At 34.4% G+C, this 13749-nt stretch overlaps 1 pseudogene across 1 annotated transcript in view; it reads right to left on the bottom strand.

Annotated features, from left to right (window-relative positions):
- Nucleotides 1-3421: 3421 nt before the first annotated feature.
- The window catches only part of LOC143255008 (histone-lysine N-methyltransferase SETMAR pseudogene), a 73122-nt pseudogene continuing 62794 nt past the window's right edge, over nucleotides 3422-13749 (bottom strand). Inside the window, exon 3 of the transcript XR_013030408.1 lies at nucleotides 3422-4221. The product of XR_013030408.1 is annotated as a histone-lysine N-methyltransferase SETMAR pseudogene, transcript variant X2 (transcript). The remainder of the gene's footprint in view (nucleotides 4222-13749) is intronic.

Raw genomic sequence — 13749 nt, 5'->3', positions numbered from 1 at the left:
AACAGATAAATAAAAGCCTTGAATATGGTACTGAAACTGGTAAATCGTTCCATGTGATTTTGTTCATACATTTATTTCCATCATTGTAAGACTATTCTAATGCTTTTATGTTAGAAACAGGATAAGATAGGGTACATGTAGTGATATTATGTTGAAAAGTGTATTTGTTAAATTTAACCGAAAGATACAAAAGGACTATCTGCGCTAGCCATTCCTAATCTTTGGAAGACTAGAGGGAAGATATCTAGCTAACACCATCCATTTCACCTTCTTGGGCCACTCTTTTCAAGACCCCAAATACGGAGTGCGTCCCTTTTGTGTGTGAGTGCGGTGATGAGACGTGAACTATTGACCTGCACATCCAAAGTACTGCTCCATGTTTATTAAACTACCCTCAACCCATTTATTGACGGTTTAAAACATTACCTACACGAATTGCTGTTGCTGCTTGTGTTTTGCGTGCCTGAAAGGTTCTCTTCATAAAGACACGTTTTCACTATACAATACTTTTCCTCGGTAGGACAACTGTAACTGAAAACAACTTAAACGGAACTTAAAAGGCTAAAATTCGGGATTCGATTTCCCATGGTGTACATAGCAGATAGCCTAATGTGACTTTGCTCTAAAAAAAACCAAACAAAACCAACATGCATTATATTATAATATTTTCTTCAAAACAAAAGTTTAAAAATTACTTCTCTGATTCTGCAATTTTCAAGAGAGGATGAACACACAGGTAATGTGTGTCCTTTAATGTTAAGCCACAGCCAATCCTAATTTAGAATTTCTGGCCACAGGGAAAGTTACTCTTAGTCAAATATTTGAGTTGGTTCTCATAGCTACACAACTCCCCAGGACTGAAAAAGTGAAGTTAATACAACCTTGGACTGTCTAATTCACAGACACACCGGCCACTAGGTCACTCCTGGCTCTCGTTCTCATGACAAAACAAGAATTTCTGAATTTATTTTGGTAATTAATTCTATACGTAAGAATTTTCTTACATTTACAGAATTGTCTATATCATTGGTAAAAACAGATGATGACACTTTTCTTTTTAATAACAGAAGCTGAGCTGATTATTTGTCAAAACAACATTATTTTTGTACTAAAAACTAATTAAAGTAACTTTCTACTAAACATCATTATAAACGAGAATTGAAAAGAAAGTCCAGGAATTAGACATGAACTTGAAATTGCTCTTAGTTTTTACTAAATTTGACCTTAATTGACAATTACATTTGGGTGTTACAACTTACTACAAATAATATCTTCTTCTTTGATATGATTTTTAAATGAGACCCAAAACTTGAGTGTTTTCGAATAGTTCACTATTCTTCTTCCTGTAGAAAAGTAATAAAGTATACGAAAGTGCTCGAGCTTTAGGCCTCGTTTGAAAACCATTACAACTTTTGTTTGTAGTTCTGGGTGCCTTCTTAATCAGAATCTTCTTTGAAAGACAGTTTAGTCAGAATATACAGACTGAGTTGTCTCTGAAGTGGGTGTCAACTACCCATTATATACTGATGATTATACACTCTACTTATGCTACTCAAGTGTAGAGAAATATTTATAAGAATATACTGATGATTATACACTATATTTATGCTACTCAAGTGTAGAGGGCGATCGACTGGTAATCTGGGGGTCGAGGGTTCGAATCTTCGTCACACCAAACATGATTGCCCTTTCAGCCGTGGAGTATTACAATCAATTCCACAATTTGTTGTTAGAGAATAGTCCAAGAGTTAGCGGTGGGTGGTGATGACTAGATGCTTTCCTTCTAGTCTTACACTGCTAAATTAGGGACGGCTAGCGCAGATAGCCCTCGTGTAGCTCTGCACGAAATTCTAAAAGAAACGAACATCCAAACAAGCTTTTCGCAACTCTTCTGCGTTTCGTCTTCAGATTGAAAAGGAAGAATTTCGAAACTTTTTAACAGGCAGTTGCTACCCATTTCACAGTCAATTTAACATCATATTATCGAAGTGGGCGTTTTCTAGTTGCTTCATTTTCATATCTGCTGGTTCTTATACAATCCTCGTTTTTCAAACATTTTTGTTTTCCTTTCTCTCTCTCTCTCAAAAATACCTCAGTCATAAACAGCCTTGATTTCGGTGTTTTCGGATAATCCAGTATTTTTCGAATTTTAAATAGCAGCGCCCCCTAACCCAGAAATGTTTTCATTGCGTTCTTCCCCGTCACATTAAAGTACTTTTCTTAAGTGATAACAACAGCAGTAAACATTTTCTAAACCTGTTTTTAATATTTTTAAACGAATAAATTCTTGTCAGAAGTAAGTAAAATGCAAGAGCAGAAAAAAAAAAGCTTTGAGAGCAAAGCGACAGTTTCGTTAGGTTATCATTGTCTCCAACTCTTTTGTTTCATCCATCCTTAGTTTTAAGCTCTACCGCCAAAATCCCCCCCCCCATCCCTGCCATGGGTCACGCTTGACAGTGTGGAAAACACTGCGATAGTCACTGACCTGCCCAAAAAATTGCCAAAGTTTTCTACCTAGAACATTTAACATGTCGTTATAATAAGCACAAAAATATAATAAACTAAATCAAAAGCACTATTCTCTCTAACAAGCAGATGAAACGTCAAGAACGGTTATTTATGGAAATAACAAAGGGAAACGGAGTTGCATGAAGAATCACCTGACATAATTAAGGTGGAATATTGTAGTTAACGTTCTGAGAAGATAATTGGAAGCTAATTGTCTTAAGAAACTCTGAAATCGTCGTGAAATTAGGCGGATTGGACTAAAATTGTTGTTTTGCAAAAATAAACCACAATTACTTACGCAGCCAAATTGCTGTATGTGCTTTCGTTTGTCTTGTGTGAAAGTGGATTAAGGCAGACAAAATGCATGTTAAGTTTACTGGTAACGTTGTGTTGTATATATATATATATAACATACTAAACTGGTGAGCTTTTAAATTTAACTTTTAGGATAAAATATTTGTATGTTTTAGTTAATGTATACTTGAGAATGTTAAACTTGTCACGTGACTATAATTACCCCACAGTTGCTCGACCTTATGAGCTATAAATTTTATGGTTGGGTGTCAGACATTCTTCAAACTTGCATGTTTCTAAAGTTACCAAAAGCTAATTACAGAGATTTTTTTGGTCAATATATTATCGACGTTTCCAAACACTGTCTTCACATTTACCGCTAGTGGATTCAAGAATAAAAGGATATAATGAACTATGACACTGGTGCAGACGTTTTCACCTTGCTTTCACTTATCTTTCAACCATCTTCCTAGTTCCCAAGTATGTATGTGTATATATATATATATACACACACACACACAAGCATATACATCTTACTCAGTTCAAACATAATTTAAGCCGGAATGTGTAAACAGTTAACGTAGAAGCAATTTCATTAGAAGTAATGCTCTTATCCGCGTATCTTTATGAGTAAAGAAAGTTTTATTTCAACTAATTGTTTACAAACCACACTTGTAAAGCTGTTTAGATAGTGCCTTACTTGATTCTATTTTCGATTCATAGGAAAATAGATTTTAATTAAGCTTAAAATTAAAATAAAACTCGTTCATAAACTACTCATCTGTCCAATTTCTTCTTCCTCCTTGTGTCTTTATGAGGCTTGCGGGAGTGACATTAACTGATGTAGAAGTCTCCAACAGATGTTTCATTTTTGCCATGAAGCTCAGTGTAAAATCATACATAGACTTTTGCTTTAGTGTGCACGTGTATATTTTCAGGAAGAGAAAATCCTTTTCATTCACTTGGTTGTCATTATACGGCAAGTCGCATTCCGATGTCATTTTTCTTCGCACCATTCACTCATGTGTTTTAATTTAAACAAAACTGTTCTACATCTCAAACCTTGAATATATATATACACACACACACACATATTCTTAACAGATATTGTATTTCCTAATATTAGTTTAGTTACAGTTGAGATCAGTGTCACTTAATTCTTGTTGGTGTTCTATTCAGAATTTTTGCACCAAGTTAATAAAAAACAATCTAGAAGGAAAGTAACTAGTTAACAGCACCCTATGCCAACTCTTGGGTTACTGAAAGTAGAAGTTGACTACCATTCTTACTCAAAGCTCCAAAGTGAATGTATTTTGTACATCAAGAGGACGTGAAACCACGAAACATCAGATTCAGTTTTTAAGTACACTATCCATTGAGCCACGTTAGACCTTTTCATCACTATTCGACAGTCTTCAGCTAAAAATAATAGAATATATTGAGATACTGTATTGTGATCATTTTATAAACTTATGAAAAACAGAAATAAATATAGAAGACAAAAAACATCGAAATATTCACATATTTAATGTTATTACCGGAATGCTTGATCTTTGAGTTCGTGTATTTTCGTTTCCGGTGAAAGACTGTTGTTTTTGGGTTTTTTCATTTCGCGCAAAGATACACTAGGGGTATCTGCGTTAGCCATACCTAATTTAATATTGTAAGACTAGAGTAAAGGCAGCTACTCATTACCACGCTCCGCCAACTCTTAGGCTACTCTTTTACCAACGAATAGTGGTATTGCCCATTAGATTATCCACATTATCACACCATCAGGGCTAACAGGGCGAGCACATTTGGTGGGACGGGGATTCAAACCCGCGACCCTCAGATTATGAGTGGAGCGTCCTAACCACCTGGCCATAGATACTTTCGAGTAACACTCAGCAATTGTTACAGATATTATACAGTTCAGGCCACGTGTATTTTGGTTTTGTTGTTCTAGTTTTTTTGTTTTTTTTCTTATAGCAAAGCCACATCGGGCTATCTGCTCAGCCAACCGAGGGGAATTGAACCCCTGATTTTAGCGTTGTAAGTCCGGAGACATACCGCTGTACTAGCAGGGGGCTTGTTGTTCTAGAGTGTATGTTACTGCTATTCATATTTAAGTAAACATAAATACAAAGTAAACTGTTACATACTTTCAAGCAACATTTAACAAGAGTCACACTTGCTATAAAAATCCAACTACGTGTGTTTTTGTCTTCTTGTTCCAGAGTGTGGGGTACTTACATTCATATTTCAGTAAAATTAAATATAAAATAAACTATTAAATACTTTCAAGCAACATTTACCGACTGTCACAGTTGCTACAGAAATCAAACCACGTATTTTTTTTTTTTTTCCCCTTCAGACAACCTTGAATAGTAATTTCATAAATCTATTTAATGTGTAAAAAAAAATTACATTCATGTGACACAAAGAAAAAAGCCAAAAGATACAGATGGGAATACCCTAGTTGTAAGTAGCACACATAGGGGAAAAAATATCTTTAAATACACGTGGGTTTCTCTTTATAGAACACTGCACGCTCGTACCTTCAGAACAACTGGAAAGGGGAGAGTTAAAGCTAGGGAAATCCCGCTGACCATTTTTGGTTTCTATTTTCCTTCCTCTAATCAGACTGTAGGCATTGCTTTGGTCAGAAGTACTAGTAAAGAACGTTTCACTAAAATAGTTGAAATTTTGAGGGCGTTTCTCTTATATGTACATACGATAATTCCTGAAAACAACAACATATTTTCAACATTGTATTCTATACGAAAATCATAAGTTTCGTGTATGAGACAACTAGAAACGAGACATTATTTTGTTTAATTATAATACATCTATCGACATATATCACTATACCCTGTGAACAAATCGACAATCCTCAATATACTGTTTTTTTAGTGCGAAGGTACAGAGTACTCAGTCTGTGGACCGGATGGAATCAAACTCCACTTGTTTACGTTTTAAGTCTGTAAACTTACTTCTGATACATGAATGAACTGACTCCTCAGTATGAATGCGACTGTTTTAATTAACCATTTGGAAATTCTTATGGGTGGAAAAGTTGTTATACATGAAATAACAAGAATTACAAAATATATGACTCAATTACTTTAATCCAAATCATACTACGACTTTGGGATAAATAATGAAGACAAGTTTTATACACTTAGAAAATGTAGAAATTATGTAAATAATTATTAACAAAACAACCACAAACTTAACGAATATCAAAATATTTAATGAACATTTCGAAAGACACACATTCCATCTTTACGTTCTCCTGATGGGACAGCGGTAAGTCTATGGAGTTACAACGCTAAAATTCGGGATTCACGTGCATTTACACAGTAAATATAAAACTATAATTACAAATACTATCGTAAACAGAAGCTTATGCACTACAATACACATTTGTAAGGAAAATGTTGAGACTCGGAGGTGCGTGGGGGGATTGTAAAATCCGGTATGTGAATACGTAAGCAGACCCACACCAAAAATAGATAGTAAATATATCTATATAGCTAATAGGAACAAAGTAACAGAAGCGTAACTTATTACTAAGTTCAGGAGATTTTATTTAATAAATAGACTTTTTAATTAAAAGTTCCAAATCCTTGTTGACAAAATTATTTTCCAGTAATTTAGCTATGTGTGTAGATATCAGATGTGTTGATACATCATAAAGAGTGAACAGTTATGTATGAAATACCCATTTGCTCATGGGTACGTAAATGATGTTGGTCTGGCCAAAGTAGGCAGTTTCGCAGCTGTCATATATGAATGATCCACGAACAAACAATCACAAGAATTCAGTCTTCTAATTGAAAAGAAGTTATTAAAGACAGTTCTTACTGGATATTCGTGTCTAATACTTATGTGACAATTTAGTGAGTTGATTAGGAATTAAGCTCTGTTTATGTAAGTAAGAAAAGCATAAATATACAAAGTTCTCACTGGATATTCGTTTCTAATACTTATGTGACAATTTAGTGAGTTGATTTTTTGGAATGAATTAAGCTCTGTTTATGTAAGTAAGAAAAGCATAAATATACAAAGACAGTTCTCACTGGATATTCGTTTCTAATACTTATGTGACAATTTAGTGAGTTGATTTTTAGGAATTAAGCTCTGTTTGTGTAAGTAAGAAAAGCATAAATATACAAAGCATTTAGGTACAAGTCATTCATTTAGAAGTGAGATTTTCATTAAAAAATCCCAAGTGATCTTTGACACCGTAATCCTTAAAAGAAATATGTACAAATTTTTGTTTGATTTCGCGCAAAGTTACGCGAGGACTATATGCATTAACCGTTCCTACTTTTAAAATGGCAGACTAGAGAGACAGCAATTAGTTGTATTTACCACCAACTGCTAACTCTCGAGTTGCTCTTGATACACTAAAGAATAGGATTTGATCGCTAATCTTATAACACACCTATGACCTCAATATTCGGAACATAATTTTTTTGTATTTGGTAAAGGGGCACGACTTATGGTACAGAAGCTCCACAGAGCCGTACGCAAGTCATTGGGCTACGTTCGATCCAATTATTTATGAAAATCTGAACACTTGAGCTAATTTATAAAATATCAATACGTGTAAAGATATGATGTTAACTAAACACACTTTCTAGAATAACTACTTATATACATCGATCAGGAAAACCAGTAACTAGAACAAAGTCTGTTGTTAAACAAAACACAGTAAAAACACAATGTATAGGTTTAACAAGTAATAAATAAATATATTTATATACGTGCGAATAGGCTTAAGGTCACACGTGACTACATACGATTGTTTTTCAAAACTCTCATCCTGTTATCTAGTTTATTATAGATCCTGAATCACAAGCGTGTGAAATCTCTTGTTGCTATTCCTGAAAAGCCTCATTGCTTCGCCAGCTCAGGCGTTTTGTACCACAACATAAATGGACTCACGTTAGTGGAATTATCTATAAAATTTTTTAGGCTAAACAACAGCAACGTTTCTAATTCTATGCGCTCGGTCTTAACGATATTTGAGTAACAAAAAAGTTAGTACTGTTGACAAAAAAAACAATTAAACAAGAACTATCTTTAAATGTAGTTTTTATTGTTCGGGTAAGATAAAATTAAAATCTTCACACTTCGGTTCCTTCTAGTTTTTCACTGACAGACAGAATGTTTTAAGAAAATTGCGTCGCTGTACTAAAAGTGCTAAAGTGCACTTAACAGCGATAGTAAAATTTGGTATTGATTTCCAAGTGTCATTCAGTTAAATGGAAGTGCAGAGGGGCCTTTGAAACATTTCATTTCAATGAGTCAGAGATCTTGTTTGATCTACAGGTCCTTCTTTACACAATTATACTTCATACCCTAAAATAAACCTATCATGTCCTCGACAAAGAAAAATAAATTGGAAAAATATATGCCAGTTTTTAATATATATATAAAATATGTTTATTAAAATATTATCACCCGACATTATTTTATGACCATGTTACCCATTTGTAATGTCAAGCTTGAAAGGTCTTTAGGCGACACATGGACAAAATACCCGTATCAAGAACCACCTAATGTTTACGTACAGTAATCTCCAATTTAGAACTGCTTGCCATAGAGTGGAACCAGACAACAATACTCGTCGCTATGTGGATGTTCTAAACCGGATAAATACATTGATTAATCAAAGCCATAAAGCTCCACCATCTAGAAATTTAGAACCCTGTATGGTCAGTGGAAGAGGCAACGAAATATATTATACTGGTGTGTTTATAATCAGTTAAAATGTACCAGTGATCATAATATATATATATATACAACATTATTCGTCACGCGCTACTGTGACCGTATTTGATTCTACCAGTCTTAAAATACATCAGTAGTTTATACAACTAGTTGAAGGCCAATATGTTGTTTGTGTGTTTGTGAATTCCTCACACTGCAACATGACCCTTATAATTTTACACACGTAAAGGTAGGTAAACATAGATGTGTAAGCATAAGGAAAAGTGTTATTGATGGTCAAACGTATTACATGTTTCAACAGAAGACACTTCAAATATTATGATCCACCATCAATAAACTTTTTCCTTATGCTTATAAATTGTTGTTTGATTGCCCAATATTATATTAGCATAATGTTCTTCCTTACTGAAGCATGCGTAAAGGTACTCGTTTAACTTAGAATTAATAATAATATTTTCCACAACAGCTCAGTTCCTAACTCAAACAAATACAATACACCCTCAGTGGTGTTCTCTTCAAAAGTAGACGTCTAGGGTTTTTATCCATTTTTTTATAACAAAGTAATAAACGCCTGTTTAAGGTTAAGCAGTATTAGAAAGGACGTATTCGGGATTAAAGAAAGGAGTGAGGAAATTTTGAACTAGAATATAAAATTTATGATATATATATATATATGTGTGTGTGTGTGTGTGTAGTTGTGATGCTGCATGTAATTCCTTAATATGTTAATTAATAAAATTAATACATAATTACTTCTTTAATAATATTGTTATTATTGAAGGATATTTCCTTCCGATTTCCGTTGGTTGTACTGAATAGTTATCGGTTATCTTCAGAGCTTCGTGAACTGATTTACGAAGTCTCAATACCTGATATAATTTGTGCTCTGTAAAAAGGGGGGTGCTGACCCACTGGACTCCTGTATCCGCTGATTAAAGGAGAACTGAGACAGAAAAGACTAACACTTTACTTAATATTTCATTGTGACAAATGTGTTTTATAATATTCAACAGATCTCATTTCATCCAGTTCACAAATCGCTAATTCTCAATACGAACGCACAAATTATCATAATTGTGGTTTGGTTTGTATTGAATTTTGCGCAAAGCTAAACGAGGGCTAATTGCGCTAGCCGTCCCTAATTTTGCAGTGTAAAACTAAAGGGAAGGCAGCTAGTGATCACCACCGATTCTCGGGCTACTCTTTTACCAACAAATAGTGCGATTGACCGTCACATTATAACGCCTCCACGGCTGAAAGGGCAAGCATGTTTGGTGTGACGAGGATTCGAACCCGCGACCCTCATAATTGTAAGAGCTTAAGTATGAAATGGATTGTTCGTGACTCATTTTTCAGTTCATTCTAAATTTCAGCCTTATTGGTCATATAAGTGCCTGAAATGGTATGTTTGACGCTGATCATTTCTATTAGTCTAAAAACGTGATTATATTTACTAGCTTTTGATAGCTGCTTCTGATTTTGTAAAATCTTATTTGATAACGACCGCGAGTTATTTTGTGCATTTTCATATCAGCGACGTGTGGTTAGTTCACACTTACACCCAGTGAGTAAATAGGCATCCAACAATTTACAGCCATGTTTGATTTGTTTAATTTGGTTCACTTGGTAAGGTAATCAGTTCGGGAAGAACTGTAATGAAAGATCATCATCTCCGGTAGACAGTTCCGTCTCAGCGCCCTCTAGTTGTTTTCCTCGTCCCTATGACGTGAGTTACGTCTAGCTAATGATAGAAGACTGGGGCTCTTTGTTTGCGTTAATATAATTTGACACAAATGTACGCAAACTTGTTATCTGTAATGACGACGAAAGCACATGTGTAACAATAAGTGTTAACCAAGTATTATTATAAAGACATTTCCACTGAGAGTATCTTGATAAATTCCGTGATCTCAAATACAAAAGCAGTTTCTCACCAATCTTCCCCGCAAGTGACCAAGTTACATACTGTAACACGAAACAGTAACTTCACATCACTCAACATAACTCAAACCATGACCGCTTTACACAATAATTTTACAAAAACGAAATGCTCAAAAACCTGTCTGGACAGTTCCTTTGATTTCCATCTTTAGGGTAAAGCTGTACACTATGTAGAGTCGTCTCTAGCCTTGAACTGATAAACTATAGGAACAGCAACTAGTCAACTGTACCTTCAGTTATTTTTGTCTAATCGTCGTTCTTATAGCCCACCTACGGTCCCAAAGCTTGAAGCTTCTTTATGCGGCAGTGAGAATTGAACCATGAATCTTAGGATTCAAAGTCACGACACTCTGAACATTAGGCTAAGCCCCACTCTAGATGGGCAGTCTCAAACGCTCGGAAGAGGATAATTTCAACATAGAGGAAAACATAACATTGTAACATAAATAAAGCATAAGCAGTCCCGATTCCAATTTTTATTATCTTTGGGAAGATAGAAAGCAATAAGACATATACTACGGTAAATATATGTAACATTATATCAATGAATGGTATAAACTTGGAGGATCAGAGATATTTTAAGAGATCTGCGCCCCCGCTAGTGGCACAAAACTGAGCATGCACGATGACTGATAAGAAGCTAGATAGTTTGTAGATTCAAGTAAACTTAGATGTATATTTTAAATTCACACATTCACAACACAAAACAAGAAATATTCAAACACAGAGTATTTTGCATATTGGCGGTTACACAGAGTATTCTACATATTGGCGGTTACACAGAGTATTCTACATATTAACTGTTACACAGAGTATTCTACATATTAACGGTTACACAGAGTATTCTACATATTAACGGTTACACAGAGTACTCTACATATTAGCGGTTACACAGAGTATTCTACATATTAACGGTTACACAGAGTATTCTACATATTAGCGGTTACACAGAGTATTCTACATATTGGTGGTTACACAGAGTATTCTACATATTAACGGTTACACAGAGTATTCTACGTATTGGCGGTTACACAGAGTATTCTACATATTAACGGTTACACAGAGTATTCTACATATTAACGGTTACACAGAGTATTCTACATATTAACGGTTACGTGCTGTATTATTCAGTGTTCTGATCTTTACATAAAAGAATTAAATATATGTTTAAAACGATAATTCTTGGTAAAAGATTTATATTGTTTCTGGCCAAACACATAGATGTGAGTTTTTTTCAGTCGTGACTTGGCTATAATAGCTTTCTTCTGAACCTTAAGATCGTACATCTAAAAAGCATTCTTTATTGGTTGTCGTATTTGGCTGTGAATCAAACAACTTGTAGTCCATAATATGTTGCTGTAAAAAAAATGTGTTCCGCGCTTTGGGGCTGTGAGGTTGAAGGTCAAATTCAACTATTCAGTCAGACGAAAGTATTTCAAGAGTTGGCGGTGGGCTGTGTTAATTAGCTAGCTGCCTTTCCTTTATTCTATCATATCCATATTAGTGACGACCATGCGCATGTAGTCCTAGTACAGTGCAATTTTGTGCTAAAGTTTTAAATAAACAAATCTCTACTTCTATGAAAGAAGCTAGACACATAACTCCAACTTTCAAGCATAGTGTTGTCCTTCTGAAACTAGACCCATGACACCAGCTTTAAAACATAGCATTGTTCTCCTGAAACTAGGCCAGCTTTGAAACATAACGTTGTTCTCCTGAAAATAGACCCATGACACCAGCTTTGAAACATAGCATTTTTCTCCTGAAGCTAGACCATGACAAAATCTTGAAACATAGCGTTGACCTATTTTTTTATAACTACTAGACTCACAGTGCAAATAGTTTACATGAATAGCAATAAAATTTTGATACGATGTAAACATGGAATGTAACAGTTCAGTAAGATTATTAAAACATAAACATTTGCAACTTTTATTGTTCTGGTTATTAAAATCATCGTACTGGAATTTATGAACTTTTCAGATAGCTGCATGCGTATATGGAGACAATTATGGTAGCTGACATTGTATTTCTTAAGAATACGCCTACTTCAATACACTAACACTCACATACTATCCATCAAACCTGCCACTTGTAACATTCGTTACTGATAGTTTAGTATGGGTGCAATTTTATTGCATGATGTGTTTGTAATTTTGTTACATTTATAAGGCAAACCAATGGTAAGTTGCCAACCTTCATGCAGACAATCGAGTTAATTAAAGTTATTCGGTCCATTCAATTTGTCTATATACTTACACACTGGAAACGGTATCAGTGCAGGTTTCTATTCTCATTTAAATAAAAAAAAAAAATTAATCAAACTGCCCTACAAAATACACTTTGCCAACTTATAATGACTAAAATTATAGAAGTGTGAAATTATTGTAATACTAAAGTATGTAAATGACTGGTTTTAGTCTTGTTTCTTGAGGTCATCACAAATGTCAGATTACAATTTGGTTGCTTTCTAAAAAGTAATATAACAAGGACCTATATTGTCACATGAGACCTCTATTATTACATGTAATTCTATTTTCTGCATTTATATATAAAAGTAGCACGTGATGGACCCTACTATAGAACAGTCGCTATGCACAAGATTAATGATTTGTATACGCTAATGCAGTAGGTGTGAACTATGGAGCCATAGATGATATATTTAATGCAAATATATTTGATCCGTGTCGAAATTTTTGACCATTCGACAATTCACTGTCGACATGGATAGATTTTTGATATAATATTTTCGAATAAGGAGTTTTTGAATGCCCCTCGTGGAAGTAACAAAACTCGCCTAGTAATTGGCTCATAAAAGACACTACAAGCCAATTAGAAGCTACCTCCTCATTCAACAAAAACGTGGTTATAAAAAGCATTATCCTCCGACCCAAAATTTCAATGTGGTAAAGTTTAACTTATCTCGTTGAATCAATAATAAAATAACAAGAACTGATTTGCATTCGTCTAAGTCTCATAAGTGTAAAGTTTCCAAGCTTTCAGTCACATCTCAAGTCCAACTGTTGTTTTCATGAGAAAATGCTCGAAGATTCAGGAATCACAGATATATCAGTAGCCATTAGATCACACATACACAATTCTCTGATGTTACTTAAATAGACTATTATGCCTTTGATCTGCTTAAAAGTGGAGTTAAGAACAAACAGTGAAAGGTTTTTAAAATTTTCAAAATATAGGAACTAAGAAAAATTTCGCCATCATTCTCAGAAGCTGTTTATTCAATACTGCTCAAAGTTACTTGCAAGCTACCTGCGCTAGCCG

This window comes from Tachypleus tridentatus, chromosome 7 (genome assembly GCF_004210375.1).
Source record: "Tachypleus tridentatus isolate NWPU-2018 chromosome 7, ASM421037v1, whole genome shotgun sequence".
Taxonomy (NCBI): domain Eukaryota; kingdom Metazoa; phylum Arthropoda; class Merostomata; order Xiphosura; family Limulidae; genus Tachypleus; species Tachypleus tridentatus.
This window is presented reverse-complemented; position numbering and strand designations above follow the sequence as displayed.